Below are 20,942 nucleotides of genomic sequence, written 5' to 3' on the forward strand. Positions count from 1 at the left end.
GTATTGGCGCTGGAAGTAGCAGGACTTAAGCACACTGTACACCGTCTGGGGCCCATTGGAGGGCTAATCAAACAATCCTAAATTGAGGCACAGGGACGGGACCCATTGGAGGGTTAACACTGCCTACAAAGACTCCACTTCCCAGCATGCAGTTGTGGTAAAAACGTGACCATCATAGCACACCGGAGGCTAATTAATTCAGCAATGCTGTGGGAGTAGAGCGGCGAAAGAACTTTCCCTGTGCTGGCCTCTGAAGAGATGCACAAAGGCATCGAAACGCGTCAGGCCGAAGGATACAGCAACTGGAGGGCATACAATGTGCTTGCAAATAAAGGTTTGTGACCAAACTTTCAGCGGTGTGCGGCTTCAAAGCCCTGAGCTTTGTTTTGGACATATTTACACGGTTGCTCGGACCGTGGAAGCGACGCACCTCTGAGAACCGAAGAAAGGACCAGCAGGGGGGTAACGTCCCGTCTGTATTGGCGCTGGAAGTAGCAGGACTTAAGCACACTGTACACCGTCTGGGGCCCATTGGAGGGCTAATCAAACAATCCTAAATTGAGGCACAGGGACGGGACCCATTGGAGGGTTAACACTGCCTACAAAGACTCCACTTCCCAGCATGCAGTTGTGGTAAAAACGTGACCATCACAGCACACCGGAGGCTAATTAATTCAGCAATGCTGTGGGAGTAGAGCGGCGAAAGAACTTTCCCTGTGCTGGCCTCTGAAGAGATGCACAAAGGCATCGAAACGCGTCAGGCCGAAGGATACAGCAACTGGAGGGCATACAATGTGCTTGCAAATAAAGGTTTGTGACCAAACTTTCAGCGGTGTGCGGCTTCAAAGCCCTGAGCTTTGTTTTGGACATATTTACACGGTTGCTCGGACCGTGGAAGCGACGCACCTCTGAGAACCGAAGAAAGGACCAGCAGGGGGGTAACGTCCCGTCTGTATTGGCGCTGGAAGTAGCAGGACTTAAGCACACTGTACACCGTCTGGGGCCCATTGGAGGGCTAATCAAACAATCCTAAATTGAGGCACAGGGACGGGACCCATTGGAGGGTTAACACTGCCTACAAAGACTCCACTTCCCAGCATGCAGTTGTGGTAAAAACGTGACCATCACAGCACACCGGAGGCTAATTAATTCAGCAATGCTGTGGGAGTAGAGCGGCGAAAGAACTTTCCCTGTGCTGGCCTCTGAAGAGATGCACAAAGGCATCGAAACGCGTCAGGCCGAAGGATACAGCAACTGGAGGGCATACAATGTGCTTGCAAATAAAGGTTTGTGACCAAACTTTCAGCGGTGTGCGGCTTCAAAGCCCTGAGCTTTGTTTTGGATATATATATATATATATATATATATATATATATATATATATATATATATATATATATATATATATATATATATATATATATATATATATATATATATATATATATATATATATATATATATATATCTGTTTAAATAAAAGGCTTCAGAGTGAAATTTCCCCGTGTGGCCTCTCTCTTTCGGTAATGGAGGGGCTTGTCTGCATATTTTCACGGTAGCCAGATGCGTGTCAAGAGGCCCGCTCTGCAAGTTGGCTGTTGAACTGCTTGCTCCTGCGTTTGGAACGCTCTTTCTTCATCCGAGGTATCGGAATTTCTCCAGCCCGCCTCAGCAAGTAGGAGATGCAAGGGCTGCTGCCAAGTGCAGCTTGTGACTCCACAAGGGGGTTTCTTAATTGCAATGTAAACCCGCAGCCCTGTGGACACTATCTTCAAGAGGCTTGAGTGTAAGGGGACTTAAGGAAGCACTTTGTCATTTTAAACGGTACCCAGGACACCTTCAATCAGTCACCTGTATTTCCCCTGCAGAGCACCAGCAGAGAAGGGAGGATTGATGTTCGATCCGGCTCCGCGCAACCTCCACCCAGGCAATAGGAACTCTGGGAGATGTAGTATGTAATGCATTACACTGTGAGGGGCGAGCACATGACCAGGAGCACTGTGCGCTTCCACCAATCGGAGGGATGCAGGACTATTTAAAACACAGGTGGGGCAGCATCCTGGCATTACAGCGGCACCTGAGGAAGGCTAACCAGCCGAAATGCATTGTGCTAGAGGAGCTGTTTATATAAAAGGCTTCCGAGTGTGGTCTCTCTCTTTCGGTAATGGAGGGGTTTGTCTGTAGTCTGTATATATATATATATATATATATATATATATATATATATATATATATATATATATATATATATATATATATATATATATATATATATATATATATATATATATATATATATCACAATTTAAAAAACAACATAAATAACATACTTAGCACGAAAAAGTATTTGTACACAGTTCTATTACAAAATGTAATGATTATTTGGCTACTATATTAAATCGTAAAATTTTAAAATCCCAAAACAGCAAACGCATTTAACTAAAACTGATATAAACTTTAAAAAAAATAATAAAAATATAAGCAATATTAAAATTAAACACATGAATAATAATATCAATCCAGTTTCACCAACATAGGGAAAGTGTTGGACTTCATAGGGGTTAGATTTACTTTTCCCACTCCAATCTACAGAATGGTAGGGAAAGAGATTGACTTTGAATGAATTACATTTAAAGAATAAAAATCTTAATCCTTTACTAAATATATTTGTATACATATAAACAAATTATCAAATGATATTATAAGATATTATAAAAAAAAGTCACTTATTAAAATTACAAAAACTCAAATAAATAAATAAATAAAATTACTTCTAACATTCACTAACCAAACTACAAAAAACACATTATTGAAATAAGTACCACATTATTAATTTAACTTGATACTTAAAATAATTTACAAATCATTCACAAGCAAACTTTCAAAAACACTAATCATTAATTTAATTAAGACTTAAAAAAACCAAATAATTCCCTTAAGTACAAAGCAAAAGAGATGCATATTTAATTATCAACTGAACAATTACATATAAATCGTAATGAATATAAAAATATTAGAAATGTAATATCTTACCACCATATATATAACACAGTATTAAAACATGAATGCATAATAAACAAACAAAAATTAAAATGCACATAAAAAGCAATAAAATACTACAAAAATTAGAACGAAAATGTTAGGGGTCAATTCACAAAGGCAAATTTACACTTAAAGTCATAAGTACTTTTTGTATTTACAAAGATTACTTAATACTACTATCTTTAGTACAAATAAAGCTACTAGTGGTGAAGCTACTGTTAATAATAAAGTTACTGTTAGTAACTTTCCTTTGTGAATACTAAAAAGTAGTAATCGTAGACTTAAGTCTAAGTTTTCTACTTAAGTTTATTACTTTTTAGTATTCACAAAGGCAAGTTACTACTAGTAACTTTACTACTAGTAAACATACTTACTAGTAAAGTTACAACCAATGAAATGCCAAAAATAGTAAACTTTGACTTAAGTCTACGTTTACCTATTTGAATGGGCCCCTATCTCATTTGCTCTACTAATATTCACATAATATCAATTAACGTAAAGAAATAAGTTAACCCCTTGGCTGCTAGGCCTTTCCCCCTTGGGGTAAGCCTTTTTTTTGGCTATTTGGGGTAGTTCATGCTGAGGCCCCCGTAACTTTTTGTCCACATTAGGTATTCACGCCAAATTTGCGTCCTTTTCTTCCAACATCTTGAGGATTCTAAAGGTACCCATAATTTGTGGATTGCCCTGGAGGGAACCAAGAAATTGGCCAAAATACAGCATATGTTTTTTTTTTTAGGAAAAATGGGAAAAAGTGCTGCAGAAGAAAGCTTCTGTTTTTTCCCATGCAAAAGGTACCAGCAAAGGGTGTGTGGTGCCAAGATCACCATCTTCCAAGCTTTCAGGAACAGGCAGACTTTTGTCAGAAAACCAACATTTCCTACAGTTTTGGCATTTTACTGGGACATTTTTGTGCATTCAACCTCCTTTCAGTTAGTGGTAGAAATGGGTGGGAAATCAATAATGAATCCTATAGACGTATACATTTCTGAAAAGTAGACCCAATTCTGAATTAACCAAGGGGTCATTTGTGTAGATCCTTCAAGGTTTTTCTATAAAAACTATCAATTAAAATAAAGAAAATGTGAACTTGGGTTGGGAGAAAAAGCCATTTGTGTCAACATTTTCACCTGTAATTTCTTCTAATTAGGGCAGATTCTTGAAAGCAATATACCGTTTCGATTTATACAAGGGACAGCAGCGGGCCATATGATGCCGCACCTAAAGTCCAGTTCCAAGATTAGTCCTATATCTTATATATATTATTAGTTTGTGCTGCCAACCCCAACGCCAGCTGCTGTTTGGCGTTGCTGTGCTCTCCAGATCAGTTGAATGGTTTCTTTGAAGTTTTGTGGGGGCGCACCAAAATAGAAGTCCAAACAAAGTGTTGTATTTGAGTAGTAGAAAAGTTCTTTATTAGTTTAAAGTACAGGTCACCATGTAGAGTACAAAAAACAGATCAGCCAACGCGTTTCACTCCCTACCAGGGAGTTTCTTCAGGGCTGAAAGTACAAAAAGACTAACATCAGTTTTCTGTGTTTAGAAAGTTTTTTTACAGATTTCCTGTTTCACAGTTTGTTCTAAAAAACATATTTCCTCCTAAAAAGAAGAAATTGGGCAGGCTACAAAAATTGTTTTCTATTGTTTTATCCATATATTTTGTAATTTTTCCTTACACAAGATTCTAAACGGAATCTTTTCACAAAATTCCATATAGGATCCCGAACTACATCATTTTATAAAAGGTTTTCTACAAATTTCATACATAGTCCTAGGGAAAGACTAGCACAGAATTATTAAAACACATTCAACATTAGCTCATATTGTACAATCCTATAAAGACATTTTGTTTGGTTGTCCCAGAGCCATCTCTCTAACATGGGCCCCATGGAAGGGGGGCGGAAAAACCTTTATATGGAGCGCCATTAGGAGAAATGGAGAATCAGCAGTTTTTTCAACAGTTTTCTATCAGTGTTAAAAAAGTTCTCATACCAGAAAGGAAAGGGTAAGGGAAGAAAGGGGAGAAAGAGGCGGGGGAAAAAGGCGGGGGAAAAAGAAGGAGAAGAAATTGGGGAGGGAGGATAGGATAGGGGAGGGCCCTAGGGCAGTTTAGGAGTGTTATCTTTGAAAAGGATGAGCTAGACCTAAATGAAATTATTAATATGGCGTCTCGACCCTCATACTCTGATGTCTTGAAACCTCTACACATCTTAGTGTTTCTATCTTGTTGTTCAAATATCATCGTTTTTATTATGATCTCCAGATATAAGTTCTTACCACTATGGTCTTTTTCTGGAAGCGAGGGGTGTGTAGTAATTCCCTTTTCATATAAATTCTTATCGTTTCTGTACTTTAACTTTTCGTATATCAGTCTATTCAAAAGGAAAAGGTATTTTAGACTCCTACATGTACTGAGATGTTTTGATGTTTAGATATTAATCTTGGTGCCTACCTTTTTCGTTGTATTCTGTGTGATCACACTTCCAGTAGTTGGCGATTGTTGCCTTGAAACGATTTCAAAAAAGTCCAGTTATTTCTTTCCCTGCCCGTTATATGCGTGGAGTTGTCGCGGTGCTAGAGGGCGTGAAACATAAAAATATCCATTAGCATGTGTTCACTAAGCAGATTGCCTCAAAAAGTAAAGCTTACACGAAGGGGGTGGATAACCCTTCTTGTTAGTACTATCTTTAGGCTAGCTCCATAAGCATATGGCCTCACGCATGATGGTTTGTTTGATTGCACTGCATCCTTTATGCAGCAGTATTTTATTTTATTGTTATTATTCCGTTTATCTGTTAGGCCATTAGAGTCCATTTTCAAGTTATCTTATTATAACATTATTCCATATAGCCCCAAAAAAATTTTTAGTTAGGTATTTTTCATAATTTTCCAAAGATAGCACTGCTTACAGTTTTCTTCCCAAGGGTCAGATCAAGTGTTAGGCTATTGTACAGTTTTAATTCTACACAGTACTTGTTTTCAAAAGTTCGACGTTCGACGAGGCCCTCGCAAAGGGTGTTGTTATCACAACACATAAACATCCAAACAAATATCACGTCTGTTTCCCTCCCGCATTTGTTGTTGCCTGATGGTATCCTTACAAGTGGCAGAAATCAGTGTTAGATCCTTACAGATAGGCATTCATATGTTGTTAAGCACAACCTTTTATTGACATTCGACAGTGACCCTACATAGAGTTTTGTCAAGAACGAAGCGTTTTTAAACGGTGTCTCATCCACATAGGTCCCCGTTTTACAAAACCCCAATCGGAAACCGTTTTTAAAGGTTGGAGGCTAAACTTCCTTTGTCCGATTTCAAGAAACATGCACAAACCCATTGTAACGCAGCAACAGCATAGTGCTCCAGACCCGGAAGGAACCCTTTATCAAAGCATACACCACCCCATTATAGCGCGGCAGCAGCCTAGTGCTCCAAACCCAGACAGAGCTCGTTATTAAAAGGCGGAAGGTATGTCTCCTATGTCAGGTTCGAGGAACATACACAACCCCATTGTAGCGCGACAGTAGCGTTGTACACCTCATTCGTGCACCATCTCCCTACATCCCAAAATCCTCACCTGTGTCTTCGGCGTTATAATCTTCTCCGTGGCGGCATGGCTGGTTCCAAGCTAGAGACGCCATATCGGGGACCGCCTTATATTCAAATGTGTTGGACGCCTATTGGATAGTAGTTCCCTTCCCGGAAATGTGTGTGTTTACATTCCTGTTTTTCTACGGGCGCCATATTTAAAAGGTCATTATTCACGTACAACTGTGCACCCTAACGAAGCTAATTAACAAGATGTTTGTTTGTATCCCGTGTGGTCCTAAACACGCCATATAGTGATCAAAAGGTCGTATTAGTCACAGTAATAGATTAGTTATTTGTAATGCTGAATTCTGGTCTCCCCCCATGTTTTTCCCAGAAATGTTTTGTGTGAGCGTATTTTGCGTCTTTATTCAAGATGGCTCTCCTATGTTCCTGAATTCTTATCCTCAAACAGCGGAAACGAGCGAAGGATAGGGCTTCTGTTACCTGCATACACCTTGAAGAGTTGTTTGAGTAAATGATACTTAGATGTGTTCATAAAGCTGGTTTATCCCTCTTCCTCTCTTCCTATCATTTTCTTTTTCACTTATCTATGTTCATCCTTCCCACGCTTACCTTGGATAGTCAAACATCTGGACTGTCCCTTGTTATGAATCCCTCTATTATTCTCAGGACAGGGATAACACACTAGTCATAGAACCTACCCAGAGATAACTGAACAAGTGATTCTTATGGAAGAGTAATTACAAACTCGAAATTAAACAATAAGAAATGGGGGCAGTTGTAGGAATAATATCTAAAATAGTAACGTTAATGCCCTTACCGATGATTAGACACTATTTTTAATGAATGTGTGAATAACTGGACAACTTAAATGCACTCTAACAAATTATAATACGTTACCATAGATATTAATTTTTTTTTTCTTGCTACCCATAGATGGCGCCCATGAACAGACACATACTAGACTGTAGTTTCGAAACCACGAAATACAGAGCTAGGATCACGGACACAATCAACATGTTTTTAACAGTAGATGGGATTAGATAAAAGGGCAGGTTAAAATATCTCCCGTCATACAATTCCCGGATTACATGAATTAGACTACTGTAAATCATTTTTTAAACTAACCAAAACGGCGCTTATGTAACCAATGCCCATGTGACACAACGCCCATCTTTAGTTGCAGCATTACAAATAACTAATCTATTACTATGACTAATACGACCTTTTGATCACTATATGGCGTGTTTAGGACCACACGGGATACAAACAAACATCTTGTTAATTAGCTTCGTTAGGGTGCACAGTTGTACGTGAATAATGACCTTTTAAATATGGCGCCCGTAGAAAAACAGGAATGTAAACACACACATTTCCGGGAAGGGAACTACTATCCAATAGGCGTCCAACACATTTGAATATAAGGCGGTCCCCGATATGGCGTCTCTAGCTTGGAACCAGCCATGCCGCCACGGAGAAGATTATAACGCCGAAGACACAGGTGAGGATTTTGGGATGTAGGGAGATGGTGCACAACGCTACTGTCGCGCTACAATGGGGTTGTGTATGTTCCTCGAACCTGACATAGGAGACATACCTTCCGCCTTTTAATAACGAGCTCTGTCTGGGTTTGGAGCACTAGGCTGCTGCCGCGCTATAATGGGGTGGTGTATGCTTTGATAAAGGGTTCCTTCCGGGTCTGGAGCACTATGCTGTTGCTGCGTTACAATGGGTTTGTGCATGTTTCTTGAAATCGGACAAAGGAAGTTTAGCCTCCAACCTTTAAAAACGGTTTCCGATTGGGGTTTTGTAAAACGGGGACCTATGTGGATGAGACACCGTTTAAAAACGCTTCGTTCTTGACAAAACTCTATGTAGGGTCACTGTCGAATGTCAATAAAAGGTTGTGCTTAACAACATATGAATGCCTATCTGTAAGGATCTAACACTGATCTCTGCCTCTTGTAAGGATACCATCAGGCAACAACAAATGCGGGAGGGAAACAGACGTGATATTTGTTTGGATGTTTATGTGTTGTGATAACAACACCCTTTGCGAGGGCCTCGTCAAACGTAGAACTTTTGAAAACAAGTACTGTGTAGAATTAAAACTGTACAATAGCCTAACACTTGATCTGACCCTTGGGAAGAAAACTGTAAGCAGTGCTATCTTTGGAAAATTATGAAAAATACCTAACTAAATTTTTTTTGGGGGCTATATGGAATAATGTTATAATAAGATAACTTGAAAATGGACTCTAATGGCCTAACAGATAAACGGAATAATAACAATAAAATAAAATACTGCTGCATAAAGGATGCAGAGCAATCAAACAAACCATCATGCGTGAGGCCATATGCTTATGGAGCTAGCCTAAAGATAGTACTAACAAGAAGGGTTATCCACCCCCTTCGTGTAAGCTTTACTTTGTGAGGCAATCTGCTTAGTGAACACAGGCTAATGGATATTTTTATGTTTCACGCCCTCTAGCACCGTGACAACTCCACGCATATAACGGGCAGGGAAAGAAATAACTGGACTTTTTTGAAATCGTTTCAAGGCAACAATCGCCAACTTCTGGAAGTGTGATCACACAGAATACAACGAAAAAGGTAGGCACCAAGATAAATATCTAAACATCAAAACATCTCAGTACATGTAGGAGTCTAAAATACCTTTTCCTTTTGAATAGACTGATATACGAAAAGTTAAAGTACAGAAACGATAAGAATTTATCTGAAAAGGGAATTACTACACACCCCTCGCTTCCAGAAAAAGACCATAGTGGTAAGAACTTATATCTGGAGATCATAATAAAAACGATGATATTTGAACAACAAGATAGAAACACTAAGATGTGTAGAGGTTTCAAGACATCAGAGTATGAGGGTCGAGACGCCATATTAATAATTTCATTTAGGTCTAGCTCATCCTTTTCAAAGATAACACTCATAAACTGCCCTAGGGCCCTCCCCTATCCTATCCTCCCTCCCCAATTTCTTCTCCTTCTTTTTCCCCCGCCTCTTTCTCCCCTTTCTTCCCTTACCCTTTCCTTTCTGGTATGAGAACTTTTTTAACACTGATAGAAAACTGCTGATTCTCCATTTCTCCTAATGGCGCTCCATATAAAGGTTTTTCCGCCCCCCTTCCATGGGGCCCATGTTAGAGAGATGGCTCTGGGACAACCAAACAAAATGTCCTTATAGGATTGTACAATATGAGCTAATGTTGAATGTTTTTTAATAATTCTGTGCTAGTCTTTCCCTAGGACTATGTATGAAATTTTGTAGAAAACCTTTTATAAAATGATGTAGTTCGGGATCCTATATGGAATTTTGTGAAAAGATTCCGTTTAGAATCTTGTGTAAGGAAAAATTACAAAATATATGGATAAAACAATAGAAAACAATTTTTGTAGCCTGCCCAATTTCTTCTTTTTAGGAGGAAATATGTTTTTTAGAACAAACTGTGAAACAGGAAATGTGTAAAAAAACTTTCTAAACACAGAAAACTGATGTTAGTCTTTTTGTACTTTCAGCCCTGAAGAAACTCCCTGGTAGGGAGTGAAACGCGTTGGCTGATCTGTTTTTTGTACTCTACATGGTGACCTGTACTTTAAACTAATAAAGAACTTTTCTACTACTCAAATACAACACTTTGTTTGGACTTCTATTTTGGTGCGCCCCCACAAAACTTCAAAGAAACCAATATACCGTTTTGTCTGCTGGACCCTTCTGCTTGCGAGGATATATAGAACTTGTAGGTTCACCAAAACCCCGAGGTACCCAGAGCCAATGACTGAGCTGCGTCTTGCAATGGTCTTTCAATGTGTACCGGGTATATAGCAAATCATTTGGTAAAATATAATGAGTGAAAAATAGGTACCAAGGAGACATATATAGTTCCGAAATGGGAACAAAATATAGAATTTAGAAATAGTGATTATTTGCACATCTCCAAAATTGTGGGTACCCATACAGGCATGTGAATTAGAGGACATTTTTCAAAATTCTTTTTTTCACAGTGTCTTACATTTGGAAGGCAGAAATGCAAATAAAGTCAATTGATAATAATGCTTGTTCTACTAATCTGTGTTCCTCTAAGTCTTCCGATAAAAATGGTACCTCACTTGTGAGGGTAGGTCCAGTACCCTCGACAGGAAACGGCCCGAAACACAACGTGGACACATCACATTTTTCCAGTGAAAACTGACCCTTTTGCACAATGTGCCTAGTTTTGGACCCTAGCTCTGCCGGCACCTAAGGAAACCTAGCAAACCTATACCTTTTTTTAAAAATAGACACCCAAGGGGAATCCAGTGTGGCTCTCACTAGGGTCTGTTACCCCGAATCCATTGCAATCATCAAAGTTTGTCCCCAAAAAACAAATTTTCCCCACATTTCTGTGATGGTGAGTTCTGGAATCTGTGGGGAGCCAAAAACTTCTGCCCACCCAGCATTCTTCCAAGTCTCCTAAGAAAAATGGTACCTCACTTTTGCGGGTAGGCCTAGAACCCGTGACAGGAAACTGCCCAAAACGTACTGTCGAGACTTCAAAATTATCTATTACAAAAACACCTTGTTTTGCGAGGGAGTCACCTTCGTTTTTGATCCCGGCCTCGGCATCACGCCAAAAACTCATCCCACACTCACACTTGCCTAATATGTCACCATGCCCTAACTACTCCTCTCCCACACCTACTACAATACCTCATCTAAACTACTCACCCCTCCCTCCCACAACCACACCCCATGAAACCAACCTCCATAACTCACAACTAAAAAATAATGCCCCCTGGCATAATTTCCATCCTGCAACTGAGCGTGAAGTTTTTAACATCATTGCTAAACTAAAACCGTCCTCCCATACTAAAGACCCCCTCCCTTCTAACCTTCTCCCAGAATTAAAGCACATCATTACCCCATCTTGGTCCACAATCATCATCACCACCCTTGCCACGGGATGTGTCCCTATCTCCCTCCAACTTGGGCAAATCACTCCCATTATTAAAAACCCCAATGCCAACCCCAATGACCTTAACAAACTACGCCCCATCTCTAACCTCCCCCTTCTTTCCAAAGCCCTCGAAAAATGTGTCCTACTCCAATTAGATAAATGCTTTGAATTTCAACCTACTGGACCCCCTACAATCAGGCTTCAGGAAAGGTTGCAGCACCGAAACTGCCATGCTTAACATTGTTGATGACATCCACCACTCCCTTGATAATGGTGAGACCTGTCTACTTATCCTCCTTAATCTCTCCGCAGCGTTTGATACAGTTAACCAGTCTGCCCTGCCGATGATACCCAACTCTACTATAAGATCAAAACCTACGCCAACATCGTACACCTTAACAACACCCTCATTAAAATTCAATCCTGGTTCCAATTAAATCATCACAAAGTCAACCCTAAAAAAACTGAAATCTTTCTCTTCTCACCTAAAAAGAGCCTCCTCCTCTTTGAAACCTGGATCTCCGACCTTAATGCCCTCAACTGTTCACTCTCCTTGTCCAACTCAGTTAAACCTCTTGGTATCTCCATCGACAATAGCCTAACGCTCAATGTACACATCAAAAATTCGGACAAAGAAACCTTCTTCACTCTCCGTCATCTCTAGAAAATTAAGCCCTTTATTCCAACTGATGACTTTAAAGTACTAGTCCAATCACTGGTCCTTTCGCGAATAGATTATGGCAACGCCATCCTCACCGAAATCCCCAAGGTTCATCTAGCTCCACTCAAATCTGTGCTCAACCTTGCAGCCAGACTGATCACCGACTGCAAATGCTTTGACCACATCTCCCCAGCCCTCAAAGCCCTTAAATGGGGGGGCATTCCAACAGACAGCCTTTCCTGCAGTCACGCCGAGAGCTGCTCCTGGGTGGGGGAACGCTGTAAGTCTCGCCGCCGCTGTTCCATCCTCGCGGCTGGAGACTACAGCTCCCAGTGAGCTTTGCGGGCACTTCCTGCCTCTCGCCCTCTTCGCGCCCGGAGGCGCTACAAAGAACGGACGCTCCCTCGGTGGAGCGGGGGGACATTCCAGCAGACCGCCTTACCTGCAGTCACGCCGAGAGCTGCTCCTGGGTGGGGAACGCTGTAAGTCTCGCCGCCGCTGTTCCATCCTCGCGGCTGGAGACTACAGCTCCCAGTGAGCTTTGCGGGCACTTCCTGCCTCTCGCTCTCTTCGCGCCCGGAGGCCCTACAAAGAACGGACGCTCCCTCCGTGTTGCGGGATGCGCGCGGGCGACAAAGGCCGGGCTGGGCCACCTCCCTTGGCTCGACAAATGGGTAAGCGAAAAATCCTGGGCCCTGAGGGACAGGGGGCTAAAGACGCTAAAGTTCCCCGTAAGGCGGATACAATAATCTCTTACCTTACATCAGCGGTAGGAGCTATCAATCAAAAAATTGCAAATGCTGAGAGAACTGGAACTGGGTAAAGCTTCTAGCTCCGCTGACACTGATCTCTTTCAACCCCCACACCCTATAGCGGTGATTCCATCGGCTGAGGAGTTGCCAGCCAATAACCCCGACATCACAAATTTATTAGAGCAACATACTGAGAATGGGGAGTTTGGTCAGACTACGTCTCCCAGTAGCCCCAGAAAGAAAGCCAAGAAAACTGGAAAGAAAGGTGCTCCAATTCCCAATCACCAGGACCTTGTTAAAGACATTTGTTTAATAATGGGGGACAAATTGGAAGACTTGGTTACTGCTCGCCTCCAGCCAATATTGGAAGAGATTGGTAAAGATATTGTGGACTGCCTGAATAGTTGTCTGGCAGGACTGCTAAAGAGGTGCGAGAGAATCGATACATTTATAAATGATTTTCGAGCTAAAGAGCAGTTGTCTAATGATATTATTAAGTCTAATGCTACCCACACTGTGGAGTTAATGGAATGCACTACAGTTAAAACTATTCCACCCAATGTACAATCACAACAAATACTGGTTCCACCAATTCAATTGCCAACCCCACTTAGTGCGCCCAACTGTGGCGCTACTACTCAGCCCACCATACATGGAAACACCGTGGTAGGTCATAATAGCTTGCCTAACCATAGCCTAACTAGTACTGCTAGACTGCATTTACCTTCCCAAGCAGCTCCGTATGTAGCAGTAATATGTGGAGTTCCACCTCTATCCCATAATGAGAGAGAGTCTACCAGAGATCTCTTAGACAAATCTAAAGGATGGTGCAAGCAATATTCGAGTGGTGAACTAGACATTACTCCCTACATTATTATGGCCAGAAGGGTGGGGTGGGTCGGACATGGAAATAAGAACATCATGGGAGATTGTGTGGTCGTTAACTTCTCAGATAAAGGAGTGGCAGATAAATTATTCTGGGATGGATCACCGATAATTAATAATGAAATCAGACCACTACCTCTGGGTTACTTTTACTCACCGAGGCGGGCCCAAAAAGCTAATCTACCCACACAAAAGCTAGCTGGTAAAAAAAATAGCCCAACCGTAGGACCATGTGTTTTTGTACTGCAAGCCACGGTTAGGCCCTCAGTATGCCTCACGATTCACAACAATGCCATCGCAATTGAATGACAAACATACAGAAGGTATCCCTTTGTCTAACCGTTACTCTCCACTTTTGCCCACAGAAAATCTGGTTTGACTAGAGAAGACAAACGTCACCAATCAGACCCCTTATGTGTTAAATGGGAAGACCTGTAGGATCCTTAGTTGTAATATTGCAGGACTAAGATCTAAGGCTGAAGAGGAAAATTGGTTGAGTTTTATATCATCTTTTGATATCATCACACTACAGGAAACATGGGACACTGATAATAATTTTGAATTAGATGGATTTGTTCATTTTAACATTTTGGCTACGCCAAGTGTGTCGGGTAGAGCAAAAGGTGGCTTATCCACTTTAATTTCACTTAATTTGAAAGGGAAAGCCAAACAGCTACAAACTTACTCCCCACACTTCTTGGTTGTAGAATTGTCAATGTCAAATTTGCTTACCGTTTTGTTCAACTTTTACAACTCTCCTGAATTTGTCAGCAATAACCAAGTTTTGATGTTACTTGAGGAATTTTTGGAAAATTACAAATTAAGTAAATGTGGTTATGAGATTATCTTGTTGGGAGATTTTAATATTCACCCTTGTAGTATGAATTATATGGTTAATGATAAGGATGGCCCACCCCATGCGCTTCCAACGCATTTTGAACACACAAAAGGCGGGGAGGGTTTGGAGAATTTTTTTGGCCACCCACAATCTCTACGGATCTAGTTGCTGTCCGTTAGGACCAAGACCATCTACATACAAAGGGAAAGACACAGGTTCAGTCATAGATTTTATTTTTATTTCGCCATTTATTTTGACTTTTATCTTAAGCTATAGAGTCGTGGACTCTATTTTTAGCGACCATAAGCCTGTGGTACTAGAGGTATCACAAGATGGATTGATTGATTTTAAAGATTCTAAAGAATCAGGTGTACAAACAGTGAAAAACTTAATATCTAAAGAGAAGGGGAGAAGGTTAAAATCGTCTAATGTTACACCAATTAGCTTTTTACAAGAAGTTTTAACAAAAGTAGAAAAGGAAGTTGGTATTTGCCTGGATCCCCTTTCGGCCAATACTACCATTGCACAGGCCTTTAATAGACTATGTCAACAAGTTAATAATGATTTAACCCTGAAAACAAAAAGTGGGGGACAGAATGTTAGACGGTGGTTTGACTCTAACTGCTCAAGGGCTCATTCTGCCCTGTTAAAGGCACTAAAAGAGTCACCAAGAAATAAATCCGCTGTAACACAACTAAGGAAGGAGTACAAACAGGCCATCTATAAAAGGAAGAAGGATATCAAGGAACAAGCATGGTTGGATCTTCAATCACCAGAGGTCCTCCGGGATAGCTCCAAATTCTGGAAAATCATTAATCACTCATACTTTTCGGGAGCAGATAGTCACCAAGTAGAGTGTGTTATACCCGATGACCTGTGGTTATCCCACTTTGGTAATATCTATAGACATACTCCAACTGATCAATCACAGGATAAGTTGGCTCATCCCAATGTTGAATTAATTGAGGTTTTTCAACCAGAGGAAATTGAAGAAGCAATAAATGAGACATCTAAAAACAAGGCCCCGGGACCTGATGGGGTCCCGGCGGATCTGTACAAGGCGGCACCTGAATTTTGGGCTAGGATTCTGACGAACGTGTTTAACGCCGCCAGAACAGGTACGATCCCACAGTCTTGGGCTACATCTATCATCGTACCAATTTTTAAAAAAGGCTTAAAGAGTGACCCTGCCTGCTACAGACCTATCTCCCTAATTGACTCTGCTGTTAAAATCTTGGGCAGAGTCATTTTGGGGAGGTTAACATCTTGGCTGGAGGGCAGGGGAATTCTATCTAATGCCCAATACGGTTTCAGGGCCAAAAGAAGTACATTGGATCAGTGCCTCAATTTATACTTGATCATTAGCAAATACACTGTAGTTAAAAAAGGGGCATTATATATGGCATTTATGGATCTCTCCTCAGCCTTTGACCTGGTCAACAGGTCAAGGCTGTGGGGGGTCCTTTTGGAAATAGGCATTGAAAAATCATTAGTAGGCTTCTTGGCTGATTTGCATCAGGGATTGGAGGCATCTGTCAGAGTTACCAGGGATGGCAGATGCACCAAACCTTTTAGCTCTTGAGAGGGGAGTGAGGCAAGGATGTATCCTTGCCCCTCTCCTCTTTACACTGTATATAAACACACTTGAGCTGGTGCTTTCTGCCCTGGGGGCCGATGTTCCGCGTGCAGGAGAGACTAATATCCCGGTCCTCCTGTACGCGGACGATGCGGTCCTCCTGGCAAGAACAGGTGTCGCCCTTAACAAATTATTGGCCTCTTTTGGGGATTTCATGACTTCCCTGGATTTAAAAATAAATACGCAAAAATCGAACGTCATGATCATGGGACTCCATGGTAAAAGGAGGAAACCCATAACCCTTGTTTGTACGGGAAAGGAGGTACAGAGGGTTCCTTCTTTCACCTATTTGGGTGTTCTATTTGATGATAAAGGCACTTGGGGTGCTCAACATAAGGCCAAATCAAACGCAGTGAGTAGATCGGCAGGAGCCATCTTGAATTTTGCAAGGAAATTGAGGTCAAGACCTACGAACGCAATCCTCAAAGTATATAATGCTAAGAGTATTGCGATCGCCACCTACGGGGCTTCGATCTGGGGATATACAAGCCCTGTCCTCATTCAAAGGGCAGAGAACAGATTTCTAAGATCATTACTTACTGTTCCCCAGTCCACCCTCACTTTTACTATTCATTCAGAATTGGGGGTTGGGTATGTCTCAGACGTTATAAAAGCTGCCCCTGTCATTTCCTGGTTAAAAACCTGGTTAAACGGCGATTTCTTTAAGTCATAAAATCTTGGAAGATTGCCTAAGTATGGAGGGAGCCCTAAAGATCCCATGGATGACGTATGTAAAAACTATGCTAGCTCAGGCAGGACGTATTGACCTTTTTAATTCCCCCGAGGGTATATGAAAGGAGGATGTGAAAACAATTAAGGAATCACTGAAAAACCTTTTTATAGCAGAGCGAGAGGAAAGTGAACTAAAGAAAACAACAGTGAGAAGGAACTTTGCACTCAAAACTGTCCCAGGCCCAGAACCATACCTGGTATTTGTCAACAAACTATTCCACCGCTTTCTTTTAATTAGATTCCGTTTGAATTTAATCCATTTTCTGTTGGGCACATACTATAGATGGGATACTCCTGATAACAAACCTTGCGATTGTGATCACTTTTCACCTCGGGACACATTACATTTTATTATGTTCTGCGATCACTATGACAAAATCAGAAGAAAATATCTTGATCCCATCCTTAGAGAGGCTCGCTTCTTACAAGTCAGGCCTGCGCTCTTATTCCTGCAACTTTTGCACAATGCACACGTCACTTTGCATGTTGCTAATTTCTTAGTAGCAGGAGTACGTATTAATAAGAAACGCAGCAAAGGTAATAATGGATTAATCATAAACGAAATTTCCTAAGTGAATTTATAATAGACAATAGATATACTGATGTTTTAAAATGTTTTAACTGTCTCTTTTTAAACTTTTTGATTGTATATATTGATTGTTTATGCACATGCCACTTTACAAATCATCGTCTTGATGATATGATTTATGATTTATTATGTATATATATTATGTACATATTCTCTGTGATTGTTTTCTTTTTTATATTGTGTGTGTAATCTTTGAATTGTATGTTGTGTCTTTTTATGATTTTCAAAAATCAAATAAAAGTGATTGACTGACTGGCTCCCCATCGAGGGAAGAACGACCTACAAAACTGCTTGCATTATACATTAAGTCCTCCATCAAAACTTAGTCAACGCTCTACTCCTAGTCCCACCACTCCTAAAAAAGAAATCCACACAATCCCGCTCATTATCCGGGAATGCCCCAAACATCTGGAATGCCCTCCCCAAAGACATGCAATGCAACCCTTCCTACATCTGTTTAAAAAAAGACCTCAAAATACACCTCCTCAATTAATACTGGTGGCCTTAATCAGCGCCCTAAATTTAGCCTCCCCCTTACACTTTTCTGGTCCAGGCATAACCCTCTACCTTCCTATTGTCTCCCTCCTCCCCTTCCCTCCCCCTATATCACACTGGCTCTGCATTCTCCCTTCCTCTCTGCTCTCATCTGCTCCCTCGGAGTCCTTTCCATCACCCTCCTCCCATCTGCCTCCCACCCCCTTCTACATGTCTAAATTCCTTCTACCCTCATGCCCATCACCATCCTATACCATTATACAAAACCTAATCTCCCATCTCCATGCTATACGTTTATAGCTCTTGCTCTTATCTATCTGTTTATTCGATTTATGTACATTGATACTGTTTCTCTTCTGTTAACTTGTTTGTTTTCCAAGCTGTCGAATTATTGTTTTACACCGTTACCATCTTCATACTCATGTAAAGCGCTCTGATACCTCTGGGTCTAGTCAGCGCTATATAGAACCATAAGTAAATAAATAAATAAATACCATCACTTTATATATAATCCAACCAAGTGGTTTACGGTTCCCTTTATATTATCAGTGCGGGTATCTTACCAGTAATGCACCACCCTGCCTATATGTCTAACGTACCAGTTATAGCCCCAGATAGGTTTGCCACTGCCCCAGGTCTTCCCCCTATGTCATCGGACAACCTCTGTTATGATAAATAGTTTGTTCTGCTAACCAACACCGGTCTAGATCCGTCTGCCAGTCCTCAACCTTAGGTAAGGCTCGGGCTCCCTACACCTGGTTAGGTTGTGCTTGGCCAGCCCCACAGCCAACGCCAGCCCGATCCAGTTTATCTTGGCCATGCCACTTCCCCAGGGATCATCAACAGGAACCACTTCGGTTTTAGGGGAACCTTCACCCCGTCACTTGTGTCATAATTCTTCCAATTTTACCCCAGTATGTCTGTGGGCATTCCCATATAAGGTGGCACTGTGATTTCTCCGACCTGCCCTTACAATATAACAGTATATGCGGTGGAAGACCTTTCGTTGACAAAGGTGGAAACGGGAGCTAATTGCTATCTATCTCGGTCCCTGTAGGGCCTCCATCCAATCTTCATTCTCTATCGGACCTACACCTTCCACCTATGCGGCTCTTAATGATCCCAGGGGGTCTGGTGCATTGTTGACCAGTTATTTGTACACTAATGATAATGCCTTCCCCTCCTAGGTGTCTGTTAAAGTCCATTCCCTTAGGGAAGGGCTCAGCCAGTTCTTCACCATCGCCGATGTGTTCTTTAATGCCATGGTCCAGCTGTGGGTAGCTTAACCACTCCCCCGGTCCTAGTTCGTACTCTTGTTGGAGAGTCTCAAACTTCATGAACGCGTTATTCCTCCAAGCATCGCCTAGTTTTTCAAGCCCCAGCAATTCCTATTTCCCAAAGCCCTTCAGCCTGCCCACTTTCTCTAGTTGTGTGCTTGCCCACATGGGGGTAATCTCTGTTAGTTTACCCACCCAACCTAAGTGTTTTGACGTTTGTGTATGTATTGATAGCTCCTTATTTGCTTTTCTGCCATAAAGTAATTGTACACTTTAAGTCTACCAAAACTCTCTAAACAGTTGTGGACTCAGGCTAAGCCACCACCATCCACTCCTAGACCTCTGTATAAAATCACCCCGGATGCTCTGAAACACTTGTTAGATCTACACCCTCCTATGCTCACTGGTGGTATAAAGCAGGATGCAGAGGCTCTAGTTGAGTGGATTGCACAGGGCACTCTGACCCTTGCTCCTCCACATCACGCCTCAGAAGAGCAATTAGACTGTCAGCCCCCTGGTACAATGACACCCTACGTCAATGTAGGAAGGACTGCAAATGTCAGGAAAGAGCTTGGAGGAAGCATTTCAAGGCGGAAAATAAAAAGAACTACAAAGAGGCCTTAAAATACTACCATAAAAAGATACAGACAGCTAAGAAGAGCTTTTTTGCCTCAAACGTTGAATCAGCAGGAAATAAAAGCAAATACATTTTCAACATAGTTAAAAGCTTCTCTCTACCGAAGGCGGAGACTAGGTTGACCCCACTCTCTGCTGAGTGGATTGGTAATCTAGCAAATTTTTTCTATTCAAAAATTGTTACCATACAATCCAATTTTGATGATCCAGCTGTGATAGAGGTGCCATCCTCTCTACAGATCGCCTCAAAGGGGCATGAAAATAGGGTGTTCCTCTCTATCTTCCCGCCTTACCGCTAACGTCATCACTGGCAATAATGAGATCCTGAAATCTGGCTCAACGGTAGACCCTTGCCCGGCCAAGTTTCTGGCATCCATGGCCAAGGTCTTGAATCCTACCGTAAATTGCGTGCTGAATACCTCCCTCTCCAAGGACAGGTCCCAGCAGGCTGGAAGAGTGCGAAGATAATTCCTTTATTTAAAAAAACCGCGGCTGTTCCCATGGTCTTAACTAATTATAGACCTATTCCTCTTCTGCCGTTTTTTGCTAAAACAGTCGAAATATATTCATACTGTGATCAGCAATTTCGCAGAGGCAAACAATCTGTTTCACTCTAGCCAGTCAGGCTTTAAGCAGAATCTCAGCACAGAGACAGCATTGCTGGAGGTATCAGTCGTCCTCAAAGAGACTTTGGATGCAGGTGGCAAAGCGGTCCTGGTCTGGTTAGACCTCTCAGCAGCCTTCAACACCGTGCCCCACGGCCTCCATGTGCAGAGGCTGACGGAATGCAGCTTTGTGGGCACGGTGTTGAAGTGGCTTACCTCTTTCCTAGACGGCAGGAATCAGGAGGTCTGGTCACCTCTTTTCTCAACCAGTATACCATCCTTAAG

At 41.6% G+C, this 20,942-nt stretch overlaps 1 protein-coding gene and 1 long non-coding RNA gene across 2 annotated transcripts in view; both read left to right on the forward strand.

Moving 5' to 3' along the window:
• LOC144827026 (E3 ubiquitin-protein ligase TRIM39-like) overlaps positions 1–20,942 on the forward strand; it is a 115,284-nt gene that overhangs the window by 58,958 nt on the left and 35,384 nt on the right. The window lies entirely within an intron of this gene.
• LOC144827027 (uncharacterized) lies at positions 8,027–10,243 on the forward strand. The gene is made up of 4 exons (XR_013609983.1): positions 8,027–8,095; positions 9,086–9,207; positions 9,288–9,382; positions 10,134–10,243. It is a non-coding gene; the product is annotated as an uncharacterized LOC144827027 (long non-coding RNA).

Source organism: Lissotriton helveticus, chromosome 4_1 (genome assembly GCF_964261635.1).
Source record: "Lissotriton helveticus chromosome 4_1, aLisHel1.1, whole genome shotgun sequence".
NCBI lineage: Eukaryota > Metazoa > Chordata > Amphibia > Caudata > Salamandridae > Lissotriton > Lissotriton helveticus.